The sequence below is a fragment of the Anser cygnoides genome, chromosome 6 (genome assembly GCF_040182565.1).
Source record: "Anser cygnoides isolate HZ-2024a breed goose chromosome 6, Taihu_goose_T2T_genome, whole genome shotgun sequence".
NCBI classification, from domain to species: Eukaryota; Metazoa; Chordata; class Aves; order Anseriformes; family Anatidae; genus Anser; species Anser cygnoides.
Window position 1 is genome coordinate 31625478 of NC_089878.1, and position 13503 is coordinate 31638980.

The window sequence follows — 13503 nt, forward strand, 5'->3', positions numbered from 1 at the left end:
AAAACACCCTGGTTTTTTAACTTTGCTGAACAAGGAAAGTAAAGTTCTGTTTAATAAAGGGTGCAGCTGGAATTCTGCAGCAGTCTCCATATCCAAAGACTCTCAGCCCTGGTTACCAAATGGTTATGTTTAAAAGATCCCTATTGTTATTGATCAAATATCTTGATCATTTTGAGACTGCGTTATTTATTGGCAGAAGATTTAAGAATGTTAAAAATCAGGAAATTAATTTCAAAAGTCCATCTTTATTGAAGCAGCAGCTAAAGAACTTGTATTCTGAACAGCAGCTCCTGAGACTGAAAAAGAAGCAGAACTGTCATTTTGATCACGTTACTGTGACAGCTGAGCCAGTAACCAGAAATTCAGAAATTAGTGTAAAATGATGCCACTCAACTATGAAATTCAACTGTTCTGCTGTTGACATTTTCTTGCCATTTTGATCTGAAAAGAAACAAAATGCCTTTAGTCATTTAGACTGTACTTCAAACAGTCCTATTTTCATTTCAGTGGTGTTGATGCATGTACTTGTAATATTCTCCATGCATGTTTCTTGTCAATAACATTAAGAGGAAAAAAAAAACCCTATTTATAGATTTCCCCTATTAAAAAACATTGCACAAAAAATGAGTTGTTTGGTTAGAATGATAATACAAATGGCTCCACTCTCCAGCTAAGTTTCAGCCCCTAAAATTTAGAAGCCTAACTCTATGAAGTTACACCTAGGAATTATATTATCACCTAACAATAATATCTTGCTTTGTGCTTCTTAGCATACAGCCAACCCTGGCTGGCAATGTCTGGCATACCCTTATTTAAGCAGAGCATAGGAACAGCTCAGAGATGCTTAAGTCCCCAAGATTCAGGCCAGATGAAAGGTTCTGATATGAGACTGTTCTAGCCTTAGGAACCCACATAACACAGACATTGTCTGAGTTTGGAAAGCATTCGCATACCTTGCATAGTAGATTAACTTCTTGTCTCTTTCAACAGTAATCTCCATACTATTGTGTAATTCTTAGGCTAGGTGAGCAGGCTGTACACCAGAACTTTATATGGACAGTTTTTGACCACTGGCCCAGACTGAGTTTGTTATTTGTAGATGTGCATTCAGAAGCCTATCAACAAGATTTAGCATGAGATCTGATGCTCTGCCTTATTGGAGCATACAGTGGATCACCCATCAAATCAAACAAAAAGTAATTTTTTTTTTTTTGCAGTTTGTGGAGTGTAGAAAAACTATTATCATTTTCCTAACAGCAGTTATCTCCTTCTGCGTTGAAAAACACAAGGGTTCAATGTGAGAGTGGAAAATTTCTTAGTGCAAATAAAAGCATGATCTGTCACATCTCACTTCCCATAATTTTCCTTCAACTGCTTCTCCTTAGAACTAATTTGTTTTCCCAAGCTCCAGTAGTAAGATGACTTCATTAGACTTGCATTTAGGCCTTGCATGATTCACCAAGGTGTTCTTCATATGTCCACATCAAAGCCACACTGAAGAAGAGAGAGATCCCTGCTTCTCCAGGAAGTACGTTTTTGCCCTCTTCCACCAAATTAGTGCTAGCAGAAAGGTAAAGGGGAAGGCACTAACGTACTTGGCCATGCTGTTCTGTGATACATGAGTGTTTCTAAACCCTTCTTAGAGGGTTTTCCTCCTTAATTACAGCACAGCTCATGCCAGCACTAGAAAGCTCATGTGGATGAAATGAAGACAGGACCCTTTTCAATCCTAACATACCAATTTTGCTAGCACAGCCAATCCAGACAGCATTTTATGTAGTCTATGAGTTCTTAGTAGGTTTTAGAAGATCAGACCCCAAAAGGCAAATCCACCACTAAAGAGAGAGCCCCAGCTGGCAGTGAAATGCAGCAAAGTCCTGAGGCTCATGAATCCTCCCAGCAGGGTTCTTCATCCCAGCTGGATGCTCTAGATCCTGCCTCTCTATCCCACTGTTCCTTTTCTACCTTCTGGGTTCTATCTATAATAATAGCTTCAAGCAACACAGTCTTCATTTGCAAGGGGGATTCTTCTTTCCATTTCTTCTTCTATAATTGCATAATTCCCAATTTTATACTAGATTCTACAACAAGTGTGGTAACGCCTTTATTGAAGCCCACCAGGTCTCAGATCCCTGTCACTTCCAAACAATTATTTTCATCCCCACATATGCCTTTCTAGGCTATTAGCATAACAGAGCAGAGATTGGCAATTCGGGAACCCCAAAAGAAAGGCTTGCAAAGGAATAGCAAGTGTAAGACCTGGACTTCACATCATTTCCTATTATCAGTTCATAAGGTAAAGCTTGGCCAAAATCCAGTCTTTTCCCCTTTAAATGAATAGGAATAAAATGGGTAGTCTGTTCCATTGTTCTTGCTAATACTTCAAGTGTTCCTCCATCCCTCAAACAGCTTTGATGTCATCTAGCTCCACTTGAAGGGGAAAGAATGCGTGATTGGGAATAATTAACAAGCTAAAAATGACTTTGTCAGAACATTTGTGTTATTGAATTACTTGCAGCTACCAGTTTTAAAGAGCTAAGGCAGTGGTTGGGTACAAATAGAGCCCTTTAAAGGGAAAAAAATATATATACTCTTTTGGTAACACAAATTTGCACTTAAGAGGTGCAGGTTAATCTCCTCATTCTGCCTTAAAATTCTCATATAACCTCTGGCACATCACTTAGTCCACCTACACTTCAGCCCCTCACAAATGATCCCCAGCTCCACCCCCAGCCTCATGACTTGTCTCATTATAGCATAAGCAAATATTAACATTACAACAGAGCCATCTCTTATCCTGCATTCCTACCTCACCCAGCATAAAAGAGTCCTGGATTTTGTCAATGCCTCTGGGAACTACTTTAATAGAAATAATATTCAAGTCAGAAATCTCTCTTCTCCCCCCCCCCCCCCCTTATGTAGAGCATTGTTATTTTGAGGAGATGCAATAATAAAACTGCCAGCCTTTATAACAAGGACTGTGAGCAATCAATGCAGAAAAAAAAAAAGTCAGCCAACATATGGCTCTTTCTTCTGCCACTACAAAGCAGAAATAAAGACATTTCTGTTGTCCCTCTACAAGTGATTTAGTAACTCAGATAGCTTAGTCTCCTGTTTCATAGGGAAAATCAGCACATGTTATATAGAAGACTGCTTTAAAACTATCCTTTGGTACCAAATAACAGAAGAGAAAAAGTTCTGGCCTTAATAAATTGCATTTCATGCCTGGATTTCGAAGCATTTGAGCTATCTCACCCCTGCAACTAAGATAGCTGTTCCATCAGCTGTGCCAGGATCAAGCCTGAGGCTCTTGTAGATTTAACCTCTTCAAGCCACAGTGAAGAACTGAAGATTAGATTTAAATACCCAGTTTACCCTCAGCTCTACATTAGATTTATGCTCCACAGAATTAACCTAGCTATTCTGTACCTGAGCAGCTTTACAGAGGATAGCCATGTATAAGGTCAGGCATAACCTATGTGAATTTAGGCTTGATAGCAAAAGAATAGATGCTGAGAGAGGAAAAAAATAAAAAAAATCCTAGCTTATTACCCAGCCCTTTGTCTAGTAGCACTAGGCTCTAGGGCCCCCATTTTCTTTTCAGCCCCTAAAAGCTCCCTACTCCCTACCTCATCCCTTTTAAATCAAAGCTGGACCTGGCAACATCTGTAGGTCATTAATGTTATCTTCAGTGTCTGTGGCTCATTGCTCTTATATAAACCCTCAGCTTAGGCTGGCTTGCAGCTTATAGGATGCTTTACTAAGGAAAAAGATTGGGAGCACTTGGGGGAGGGGGGAATGAAGAAATGGAAGCCCCTCACTTGGGGAAAAGGTAGGAAAAATATTTTTCATTTCTGTAGAGCTGTTGCTAGTGGTCTGCTGTAGCAAAATGGTGGCTCTGTGTGAGAACAGAAGAAAAAGAAATGCCTCCTGTAGGCAAATTTTGTCTCTTATTTGCTGTGCTGCTGCTTTAGTGTCTATGCTGTATGAATCTGAAGGGGGTCACAGAAATATCAGGTTATTAATAAGATGCTGCTAACTTATTAGTGAGAATACTGTTTCAGACTAGTTCTTGTTTCTTCTCTAACCTGTTTTATCTTAAAGAGATTTCTTTTTTTGTATTGATCCACCCTCTGCTGGTTGTGCATCCCTCTGCTTTGAGTTGAGGGGCAGTGTGCAGAGCACACAAAGTAGAGGTGCTGTAAAAGTTAAAGCCCATGAGGTGGTGATGAAGAAACTTCTGGGTGCAGTGGGTGAGGAAGGTTAAGCTGCCTCTGACAACTATTGTAGACCAGCCTGGTATGCAGGAAAGCTTCCTCACTGTGTTGAGCTCTCCAAAGGAAATAGCAGGTTTTCTGAACTGAGAGGCACCCAAAGCAAGGCATCATGACTCAGCACCCTCACTTCTGTGTCCCTGTAGAGAACTTTAGATTCTGAACACAGCTCATGCTACAAAATGAGCTTCCTCTAAGACTGTTAAATCCTGCAGGGAAAACACTTGTGTTATGGTCACCTGTGTTGTATTTATTCTGATGAAAAAATGAAGGAATGTAATGCCTTCCTAAGAAGTTAATCCATTGCCTGTGACCCTGTGGTCTGCTTCAGAAGCTATGGTTAAAAGCTCTGCCTTTAACCACATCCTCTGTGTGATGTGTGTTTAGTTTGTGCTGCTCTTTGTTTCTTTCTGTTCTGATTGTGGAGAGAATAAAAGGTGAGAGGGGAAGCATTGGGAAGTGTGGCTAAGGAAGGGAAAACACAATATCTCAGCCAGACCACCCGGTTGTCACCAACTTGGAAGGTGTCGTAATGTAAATATAAGATACTGTCACTGTGCAGGCTAAAAAGGCATTGGAAAGTCAACTGGGTGTAGGGAGAAAACAATCCTGATGGTTAAGTGTTAGATGGGATCTGAAAACTTTGAAGGCCAGACATTGTAGCAGAATATATAAACATGAATTTCTAAATAACATCTGACAAGTGCTGATGTCCCAGTTTGAACCCTTAATGCTAGCTGAGGAAGCAGCACAAGATGTTTGCTATGCACCCCCTGACCAGCATACATGCACCCCCCTCCTGCTGCCTGTGTATGGTTGTTCTCTTTACTTCAGTTTAGATTTCTTCTTTGAACTTTAGTTCTCATTATTTTTGGACTTGTCACTTTGTTTGGAAAGATTTATTTCCACTGTTCCTTCTGTTCTTTCCTTGCCTCTTCTCCTCTGGATGCTTTTTTGGCAAAGACCATTGCTATTTTTTATGACTTTGTGTACTGTTTCAAAACAGTAAAATGTTTTTGAAGCAAGATGATCCTGTGTTGCTACGTTCATGCAGTAGCTCCTCCACCTCTGCTCCTTTTTAAAGGGTTTGTGCTATAATACCTCTGTTTTTCAGTGGTCATTAAGAAAACAAGTGACTCTGACTAGTAGAACTAAAAAAACTACTCTTCTGCATGGATACCTTGATGTTATTGAGCTATCTGACTTTCCTCCATGAGGGCAAGCCAGGTATCTTTCAGATCACATGAAGGCTTTCAGATGCAAGTAAAATGGACTAGTTCTGATACTTCTGTCACAATGTTGAAACTGGCTGAAATTCCCAATGGAGGGGGAGACAGCTGGATTGCTGAATTGTCATTTCCTTTGGATGCTAGGCCTAAGACCAAAATGTTTGTCCCTGTGTATTTTGGATCATGTACCATGTCCTAGTGACAACTGAACTGATTTTATTTGCAAGTTGGATGCTGATCTAAATCTAATTTTAGTAGTGTAAATCATGCAAGTTTATAAATATATGCACAAATAGATCTGATTGGCTGAAATGGTTTTCCTTTAATGTTCTGGGGTGAGGCTCCCCTATGTATGGTCAGCAGGGGAAGAGCTGGCAGAGATGCACTGTTGTTTAAATTTAAAAGCCTCTACAAGCAGCTTTGAAAGCTCTTTGCTTTATTCAATACGGTAAATGATAGCTATAGATCTTGGATATCCAGGGTACTTGAAGAAACTGTCCATGGGTACTTGACCAGTATAGCCTGAGTGTTCTATATTGGGTGGTGCACAAAGCCCATGCAGTTCTATGCTATGTTTATATTAGCAATTAACAACAACAAAAAAAAATCTGCTTTCTAAACACTTGTGCTTCTCAAATATTTGTTTTCCCCAATTAATTTCTAAAAAGCCTTTCTCACTTTCCTGACGATGTTTTTTTTTTTTTTGTTTTTTTTTTTTTTGGTGGAACTCTTTGAGGCACTGAGGTAGTAACACAATTTTTGGCCATAGTAAGGGTTTAAACACCTTTCCAGATAAGGAAGGTGAGACTCAAGATTACTGAAATTGGGAGAAGTTATGGGATGTGCTTTTCCATGCCAGAGAAGCTTTGAGAAGTTCCACTATGTTTTATGTTAGGGACATTGTGTCTGCCAGGAGTACACACTTATACTAAATACAAGAGATCTGTGCCTGGTGAACCCTCTGCTGACTTTGAGCCTCAGTTTTCCCACCATAAGAAGAGCAAGACCTTAATCTGTATTACAATGCCCTTTATTGACACCAGTTCTTCATAGCTCATCTAGTGCTTTAAGCACTTTGCAGGTAGTGTTCTTCCTGTTGACTTGCACATTTATAAGGTTTAAAAGGAACTTTGGTGCTCCATCCCTGGTATCCAAAATACGTCTGCTAAATGTCCTCCATGGAGTCCAAATCCAGATCAAAGGACTATGAAGTGGTGGTGACTTTCAGTTTGGCAATAAACACCCTTGTCAATAGATCTAGGTACAGCCTGACCAGTGGACTGGCAGCATACTGGAAATACACAGCTACAGCTTTCCAGAGATGTAGAAATGAAGGATGAATGTGACTCTTAGGGGAGGATTTAAACAGTATTGTCCAGGAGAGCAAATCCCTCATCTGGACCTGTAGTGGATGTCAGTAAAAGACAGCTGAATGTTAAATTTAGAACCAGGAAAGACCTTAGGTCATCACATGTAGTTCTCTGCTGAGAGCATTATTCATGTCTGGGAATTTCCAGCTCTTCCAAATGTAACTGCTTCTTGCATCTTTTTTTCTTCTGCTAGATAAGTTTACAAGGGCCTTATTCATCTGTTATTTTAAAGTAACTTTTTCACATTTTCCACCTGACACACTCCTAGGTGCTGGTTTATCCCTATACTTTTCTCTGAGCAAGTGTTTCACTTTGGCTGAAATACTTCCTTTCTGCTCGTGATGAATGGCTTCAGTCTAGCACTAAGTAAGCTTAACTTCACTTTTAGTAAGCTGTCTCCTGCACCTGCTTCATCATTCTTGAACAGGGCTAGCCATAATTAGGCTAGGTGTAACAAGTATACAGGTTAAGAAGGGGAGAGTGTAGACAATTCAGGAAAAAATGGTGGATTCATCTGCTTTGTGTGGAAGGGGATATCCCAAAATCAGAGCAACTCTGACAACATTTGTAGTGCTGTTGCAATTTGAACCAGACCCACATCTGCAAAAATATTTTCTGCAGCAGCCACTAGAGGGGTAATAAAGATTTTTTTTTTTAAATCCAGTCATTGGTAGAATGAATGGATATTGTCAAAAGAATCCCTTATATCCTGTATTAAAAATAAGCATGTCTCACTTCAGCTTCTGCAAGACACAAATGCTCCAATCATTTCCCTTTCCTTTTTGGAGCTCAGAGCAGACTTTTGAGGGCAACAAAAGCCCAAATTCTAGTGAGACCTGTGGAATGCAGCTCACAGTGGGTTTTATACAGAGGGTCTTCAGGCAGCCAGGAATTTCCTCTGAAAAGTGAAAAACTCTTCTCTGAAGAAATAAAATAAGGTGAAGGTGGAGGTGTTGGGGTTTGGAGTGGGCTGTGTTAATGGTCTATAGGGACAAAAGCTGTGAAAGGAGAGGAATTGCTGTCCATTACTGCTGTTAAGGAATTCTCCTGTTACTACTTAGCTGTGGAGTTTGCAGTTCAGTCAGGTCAAATCTAAGGGAATGGTTCTACTCCTTGCACCAGAAAGGACTACCTCTGACTTTGGGGAAATTTGGTGGGGCTCAGACTGAATGCTGTGACTGCCTGTGCTGGAAGGTGAGCAACTTCAGACAAGGCAGAGGCACCATTTGCTGTGGCATGCTCAAAGGATTCTAATGTGCCATGGAGGGCTATAGAGGAATGTGTCTGGCTTGACCAACAATGAGCATCTTCACTGTATGACCTAAAGCTTTGGGGCCTAACCCCCCTGCAGGAATTCCCATTTCAAGAACTTCAGAGATCAGGTTCATGGTGTTGTCCAAGGCTTCTGCTCCAGAGGAGTACCTCTGGTCTTGAAGGAATGCCTTGACTTGTATCTAGTTTTTATGATCAGAGGTAACTTACCATACAAATTGTCCTGAGCAGTTTGGCTTTCTCCTTTCTATGTATCCCAAAAGGGAGGAAGGGGAAAATTGAGATGGCTCTGTTTGGAACCCAACATCATCAGTCCCAGGTCTTCTAACTGGTATGCACTTCCTGTGAATTTGCAGCATGGAAGTTGGCATGTTAAAGTACTTAATATGAGCCCTAATTACACCAATATAGTAGGATAGTGGGCAATTTGTAAAATGTGTTTTTCAAGGCTGCTATGCATCAAGGATGCTTTGGAGAGACAAAAGAAGGTTCCCTGGGAAAACACCTCTTCTTGAGCATCAACCTGCGGGTTACTCTGTACTGCATTTTGGGCTCTGTAGATGTTTCCCCATGTTATCTTCAGTTGCATGTTTGCCTTCCTGCCCAGCCAGTGTTCAGGCTAGCATCTGCCACTCATCTAGGTACTGCTTTAGATGCCCTGTGTTAGCTCTAATTGGCTGCAGGGTGAAGGGAATCCTGTCCACTGACTTATGTTTGGTGGAACTTGTTTCAATTCTGTTTGATTTTGCTTAGCTCTATTAAAGCTGATCCCAGAGGGCCCTGTCCATTGCATCAGCTTGCTGCTTGCTTGCTCTCTGCTTCCACGCTTTTGCTTGCTTGCAGGCAGTCACCCAAGAGCAAAGTCAAATAAACTAGGCTACCAGAAGGCCAGCCAGAGGCTGTTCTTGCAAAAGAAGCTTCACCCATCTTACCCAGAAAAGGGTGGGGAAAAAGACAAATTCTCCATTAAACTGCTGGCAACAGGGCACCATGAATACTCCCAACTCCCTTATGAAAACAAACTAAAAATCATTTGTGGTGGGTGGGGAGACCTGTTATAGATGTAAAGGTTTTGTTTCTAGTTTCAATCTAGATGTCAGCGTCCAGTGTTTCAGGGCTATGTAGCAGCCAAAGCAGGAGGTTTTTTTGTTTGTTTTTAAAGGTAACAGAAAAGCAGCAAAATGAAGCTTCCATGAATTAAGGAAAGCCAGATGTAAAAATGTCCTGCTCAAGCGTGGTTCAATGTTTTTAACGAATTCTCACAACCTTCATATAATGATCACAAATTGTCTTAATTGTATTTCTCTAATGTGAAGGAGCCTACTCCTCTTCTGGTCTGTGTAGGTATTAACAGGAGAATAGATGGAGCAAAGAAGAGACTGTCTACCTGCCATCTAGTGCCATAGTGGTCCCCAGCAGCCTGTGCAGGAACTCCCTGCTCAGCTGTCTTGCAAATCAGAAGCATGCAGAATGCGTCTGTGAAGCAAGGGGATCAGAGCACGTTTATTGTATGCTGAACTGCCTGAAAACATTAGCTGCCAAACACTGGCAAATCTTCTATTGAGTCTGTGGTTTTTTTGAAGTTTACAACTTGACCACATTTATATAGGTTTTTGTTTTTATGTTGACGGTGCAAGTGCCATCTTTGAGAGTAGGGCAATTGTTCTGTCAAATTTTACATTCCTATTCTAAGCAAAGGCATTTTCAAAGTTTTTCAATGGGACTGTTACTTCTTTTTTCACTTGGGCAAAAGGATGCCTTTTTCACTTTGGAACTGTTCTAACTGAAACTTCAAAGGAAATTATTCTGAAGCAGATGATGTATAATGGAAAATTTCAGGTTGAGCCATTTTAGTGGGGTAGCTTTAAAACCAATGGTAAAGCAGAGGCCTCTTTGCAAGAGGAAAAGAAGTTGGATGCCATCTGCATTGTCTGCATGTTCAGAAACATGAGTTGGTAAGGCTTTCCAGGCAGCTGCATTCAAATATTCTCCCTTTCTTTGTGGGAGCAGCACCAATTTCACCCCAAATCTGAACTTGTGTGCAAAGTTGAGAGCTCAAGGACCCTGAGTTTCTTAAGGCTTCATGAGCACATTTAAATGAAGACAGTCTTGCTGCTGCCTGCAAATGCAGAAAAAAAAAAAACAAAAGGGTCTTGTCTTCGTATTCCACTCCTGGGAGGGACCAAAGGATGTTAAGATGAGAAGACCCAGAGACTCTTTCCAGCTTGGCTGCGGCTTGGTGACTGCTGGCAAGTCCCATGAAAACAGCCTGAGCGTGCCCCATCAGCAGCTCACAGCTCTGCTCTGCCCTGTCATCTCTGTTTGGGAAACTCTGGTGGCTTTGCTTCCTCAGCAACATTAAAAGCTCCACAGAGACTGTAACTTCAATGGCTCCAGCCAACAACCCTCCAGCGCTCCTCTGGGTTCCCGAACACATGGCTGATTGAGGCAGAAAATGAAACTGAGCTTTCCTACATGTATATGAAAACGGAAGGACGTGCATTTGAGGCAAGCCGGAGATGTTTTTGCCTTTTATTGCCTCTGACTGCTTGAATCAAACCCTTTAGACTAACATTATTCTTTCCAATATATTTGAATATGCTACTGCCGTGAGTCATTTGTGACAACGGGCGCTCATGAGGGCCACGTGCATGAGAGCCCTTTGCTGACTGGCTCCCCGTGGCCCGGCCCGAAGAAAGAGCCATGATTTTCTTTGTCTTTATTCTCATGGAAACAGAAAGTGGATTTGAGGTGAAACATCTGGTTTGTTTTGGGGAAATGTTATTTATCTTTTCTTTTTCCCTTGGCTTTTTAATGTTTTATTCTGTTTTCTAAACTCTTCCCCCTTTCTGGAATAAGGGCCTTATTTGAAGCCCGTTGGATTCTTCCATCAATGCCAGCAAGGCTTTGGATTGGGCCCTAAATACAGATATGGATTTCTTTCCATGCTTTTGTATCTGTCCTCTTGTGATCCCCAGTGCAAATGCCTTCTGCATTTGCTGCAGAGTTTGGCATACCCCCACATGCTACATTTGAAGGTGTTTCCTGTTTCATTGTTAATGTGTTCCCTTTATGCCAACAGCCTCATAAGTATTATACAGACAATCTGGGGAGCTGGGAAGGGAGGTGAAGTCTTTTCCCTGGTAGACAAAGACAAAATCATGGTGGACTGAGGTATGAGACCTACAGTGATTCCAACACATTGCAGCAATGCCAGGGACATTTCAGTTGCATGCAGGAAATAAAAATGAGCCTGTATTTTATTAAAATCCCTACCAGACCATTAAGAGCTCAAAGTATGTGAGAAATTCTCTTCCAAGTCTGCATGTGATCTACTGCTTGAATGAGTTCCCAGAGGAAGTGCTAATGGTCCAAGTGACCAGGACACCAGTGTTACAGACTGAGCTTCTTCCTTCCTAAACAGCAGGCCTTGGACAGAAGTTTTAGGGTTTAATACCAGCACTACTGGCTGACAGTCTCTGGCACACAATGTGCCTACAGACCTAGGACTGAATAAATTTTTCTTTTGCTGCATACAATGACATCCTACATGTATTAGCAGAAATAAATCGTACGCATCTTATTCAGAAAGGCTTCCTACCTCCATTAACTCCATGGCAAGATGCTGGTTCTATTCAGACACTAGCCTCCAGCCAAATTTGGTTTAAATTGGCATTTAACCAGTTTAATGGATGGTCTTATACACTTATCACTGACCATATATGTAATTCTTTAGGAAAGATGGTGTAATATACAAGGGTTTCACTGGATGTGTCTGGAACCCAATGTTGCTAAGCTTGTTTTGCATCTTACTCAAGTTTTCCATCAGTCCCTATGCCCCCATGTTCTAACACCTCACTTACTGTGGCTGCTTTGAGGCAGGGTCTGCAGCTGAGCTGTTCACCTCTTCTCTCTCTCCTTTCCTTCTGAATTTATGGAACTGCAGAGCAGTCAGTGTTAAAGACTTGCTACTTACTACTTGACTTTAATTATGCTGTTTCTTTCACTACCTAAGAATTGAGCTTAGGCTGAAACCTAGCATTTACACAAATTACTGTTACCACAGGTGAAGTGAAAACAGTAAGTTTTCTGTGTTTTCCCATCGGTCTGGTTCTCATTGTCTCTATGTGAACACCTAAGCAATGTGTCCATACAGTTTTTCTCTCCTCCCTACCTTTAAAACAGACCTGTGGGAAATCTACTCTAATTTAGTAGAACTGGCTGTCAATATCAGACATGGTTTCTAAATCAGTTGTTAAAATTCACTTCCAGGTGGCTATGCTCTCTGCTATTTCAGTCATGTGAGTTCAGTCATGTGGTCTCCCTTCATACTTAAGAGTAGCTCTGAAGCCTTGAGCTCCATTCCACCAGCTCCAGCTTTTAGCCTTGTTCTAATATCCCACCCTCTCCATGTGAGCCAGTAGATCCTCTGCTGACATTGGAGATACACCTAGATTCTCCTCACCCATCTGTGCAGTGCCTCCTTTTTTCTTTTTGTACCCAAGGAACCTTTTACCTGTGCTAGTTTTCTTTCAGAAGTCCAGCTGACATGGCTCCTCTGGAGGTTCGTGTGTAATCAGAACAGTCCCATGTAGCCTTTAAAGAAATTTGTTGATCTTAATTATTCTTTGTTCTGCATATGCATTCCTGAAAACAGCAGTGGGCCAAATAGTAGGACTTGTAGCTTTTGCTACTGTTCTCCTTTATTGCCAGGCTACTGGTGTACAAAGAAACAAAATGATGAACTTCAAAGCAAATTAATCTGGTGGGAATAAATACTTGCAGAGTATTCTGTTGACTTGACTGTCACCATAACAGATGCGTGGAGAAAATTTCTAAAGCACATGGAAATCTAGCCATCATGTCTATGTGGAAAGATCAAATACATTTTCACATCGCTCCTTGGTTTATTCACTAATTTCTTTGTGTAGACTGCAGTTTCCCCACCTTTCTTGGTTTTGACCCAGGTAGAGCAGATTAACTTGAGCCCTGCATTGTGAAATCTCATAAACCGCTGCGGAAGGTTATCAACAGAAAGCAATGGATGGAGCTGCTTTGCAAGATGCAATGAGAGGAAAGCCCTTTCCATCGGCAATGCTACTTGGTTGCTGGGGGCCAAGGCACTGTACCCATACAGCCCCTGAGGTGGAACATTTTCAGGAGTACTTATGAGAATCTGTTTTTAGGAAATTTGCAATTTCCATCTTGTTGCTGTTAACCATGACACGTATTTTAAACAACATCTTGGCTTTCAGCCTCTCTGCTTTTGTTTCCTACATTCATAGGATCCTTATAGGAGGAACTGGGTGGTCATCCAGCTAGAAATACCAACGTGCTCTCACACCATCTGGCTGTTGC

The 13503-nt window shown here is 41.3% G+C and overlaps 1 long non-coding RNA gene across 1 annotated transcript in view; it reads left to right on the forward strand.

Moving 5' to 3' along the window:
* The first annotated feature begins 3133 nt into the window (after positions 1-3133).
* The window catches only part of LOC106045901 (uncharacterized), a 41307-nt gene continuing 30937 nt past the window's right edge, over positions 3134-13503 (forward strand). Inside the window, exon 1 of the long non-coding RNA XR_001212984.3 lies at positions 3134-3832. This is a non-coding gene — a long non-coding RNA (uncharacterized lncRNA). The remainder of the gene's footprint in view (positions 3833-13503) is intronic.